The following is a 3,120-nucleotide window of genomic DNA, read 5'->3' as shown; positions in this document are numbered from 1 at the left end:
GGAAGATGGCTCCAAGAGGGAAGGCCAGCTAGAAAATGACGAGACAGTGGTCAGGTGAGAGATGATAAAGAATAGGGCAAAGGACAAATAAAAAGAAGAAGCATGATAGCAAAGTCAAGAAATATCTGGGGGTCAGGCTCAGCGACTCACACCAGCACTTTGGGAGGCCAAGGAGGGAGGATTATTTGAGCCCAGGAGACCCAGGCTAAGGTGAGCTGCGATCATGCCACTGCACTTCAGCAGTCTGGGTGACACAATGAGACCCCTGACTCAAAAAAAAAAAAAAAAAGAAAGAAAGAAAAGAAAGAAGAAATATTTAGCGGGGGGGAATGAATGGTAGATATAAGAACTGTCTTCATTTTGTACATCTTATCCAGGCTAACACCTAGCGTGTAGACTCCATACATATTTCTTTTTTTTTTTTTTTTTTTTGAGTTGGAGTCTCACTCGGTCACCCAAACTGGAGTGTAGTGGCCGCTCCTGGCCACCATAGCCTCACCTGCTGGGCTCCGGCAATCCTTCCGCCTCAGTCTTCAGAGTATCCAGAATTACAGGCATGCACTACCTCGCCCGGCTGATTTTTTGATTTATTGTAGAGATGAGGTCTCGCTGCCCAGGTGAGACTAGAACCTGTGGGCTCAGGCAATCCACTCACCTCAGCCTCCCAAAGGCGCGGGATTACAGGCTGAGCCACAGGCTGAGCCACCGAGCCCTGCTACGTATTTCTGAAACATTGTGAAATATATCACACATACAAAGGGTTTATAATGTATATGTACAGATCAAAGACCAGCATAAACACCCTTTCTTCTCTACCAGCCAACTCAAAAACAGAAATGTTACCAGAAGCCTAGAAGGCCCTGAAGGCCCCTCACCAATAAGTTCCCTCCCACTCGACTTCTGGAGCTACCATTAGGCTGAAACTTGTATTGTGCAAGCTTTTGCTTTTCCTTAGGGCTTTACTATACATATTATCAAAAATAATAGCTCCAACTGGGCATAGTGGCTTACGCCTGTCATCCCAACACTTTGGGAGACTGAGGAAGATCGCTTGCACCCAAGAGTTCGAGGCTGCAGTGAGCTATGTATGATTGCACCCTGCATGCCAGCTTGGGTGACAGAGTAAGACCCTATCTCTAAAAACATATATTCATAATAAGAAGCAAAATTTTAAAACTAAAAATGGTATCTCCAAACAGCATACAGTAAGTCTCCTACCTAAACCTTCAAGCTGTGAACTTTCAAAGATGCAAACATGCATTTGCATGTCCAGTCACGTAAGGTAGTTCACGTGTCTGGCATACATTGTCACATGCATGCAAGGTACTATACTGTAAGATTAAAAATGTTTTATTTATTTTTTGTATTTGTTTATTATATAACATTTGTGTGAAAAATATTATAAACATATTACAGTACCGTACTATATAGCCAATTGTGTTAGTTGGGTACCTAGGCTAACTTTGTTGGACTTACGAACAAATCGAACTTACAAACACACTTTCGGCATCATGTGTAGTAGACTTACTATATTGTCTAATTTTGCCATTTTTGTACCTTATATCAATAGATACACCATACAACTGTTGTGTATATTATGATAGGTCTCTTTTGATCTGCCTAGGTTTATGAAAGTCATCCATATTGACACATGTGATTGTAGTAGAAAAAATTTTGGTATGTAATACTTTCCATTGTATGACTATAACGCAGATTATCCATCCTCCTGTTGGTGGTTGTTTCTAGCTTCCTGCTATTAAGAATAACACCTTGGATATAGCAGAAGTGCCTTCTCTTCCAGCCTCTCTGGTCTCAGCTGCAGAAGCGAGATAATGAAGGGCACATCACCGTTTGGAAAGCGTCACAATAAGACGCACACGCTGTGCCACTACTGTGGCTCTAAGGCCTACCACCTTCAGAAGTCGACCTGTGGCAAAAGTGGCTACCCTGCCAAGCACAAGAGAAAGTACAACTGAAGTGCCAAGGCTAAAAGACGAAATACCACCGGAACTGGTCGGATGAGACACCTAAAAATTGCATACCGCAGATTCAGGCATGGATTCCATGAAGGAACAACACCTAAATCCAAGAGGGCAGCTGTTGGGGCATCCAGTTCTTCTTAAGAATTTCAGCAATTAGTCACACAATACATGTTCTGGTTTTAAACAAAACAAAACAAAAACAAAGAAACAACAAACAAAAAGAATAACACCCTACCTTCCTTCCAGTTAAGACTGGTCTTAAAAAAAAAAGAAAAAGAATAATGCTCTATCAAAATTCTTCAACATGCCTCCTCGTCCATTTGTGCAGAATAGGGTGACACCTAAATGTTATGCACATGTACAACTTTACCAGGAAATATAGCATTGCTTTACAGGAGAAATATTCTCATTTGCCCTAATGCCGCTAACCAGAGTTCCCATGGCTTCATATCCTTAATAACTGTAGAATGATATGAATGTCTTTTGTTTTTGTTGACATAATTGTCTTTCGTTAGGCATCTCTCTGATTACTGATGTGACTCTATAGTTTTTCTATGTTTATGGTCATTTGCATTTCTTCTCTTCTGAAATATCTATTCATATATTTTGTTCATTTTTTTTTTACTGGGTTGCATATATTTACTGAATTATTTCTATCATAGATAGTAATCCATTGTCAAGTATATGTGTTACAAACATCTTTTTCTAATCTGTGTCTTCACATCCATTACACTGTATTCTGATGAGAAGTTCACAATGTAGTCAAATTTGCTAACATTTTCCTTTGCATCCATTGCACACAAGAAATAACAATTAAAATCAACTCCTTCCATTTTACTTGATGATGTTTCTATTAATCCATTCACATAGAAATATTAAGGTATTATGCTATGAAAAATAACCTTTACATGTTAAGGGGGGTGGGAAGATGTATTATCCCTACCCTTCCCAATAGCCATGACAGTATACTGACCAATCCTTACACAATTTACCAGAAAAATAAGCATAACGTAGCAGAAGGTTCTCCAACACTAATGCAAAGACATCACCATCAATTTGAGGCCAGCCAGGCATGGTGACTCATGCCTATAATCCCAGCACTTTGGGAGGCTGAGGTGAGAGGATTGCCTGAGTCTAG

The 3,120-nt window shown here is 40.1% G+C and overlaps 1 pseudogene; it reads left to right on the top strand.

The window, feature by feature from the left end:
* Positions 1-1,832: 1,832 nt before the first annotated feature.
* Positions 1,833-2,166, top strand: LOC110595670 (annotated as a pseudogene).
* The last annotated feature ends 954 nt before the right edge of the window (positions 2,167-3,120 follow it).

Source organism: Carlito syrichta, unplaced genomic scaffold, assembly GCF_000164805.1.
Source record: "Carlito syrichta isolate Samal-C Ts95f unplaced genomic scaffold, Tarsius_syrichta-2.0.1 Scaffold303317, whole genome shotgun sequence".
NCBI lineage: Eukaryota > Metazoa > Chordata > Mammalia > Primates > Tarsiidae > Carlito > Carlito syrichta.
The sequence above is the reverse complement of the archived record's forward strand: the minus strand, read 5'-3'. Positions and strand labels throughout refer to the sequence as shown.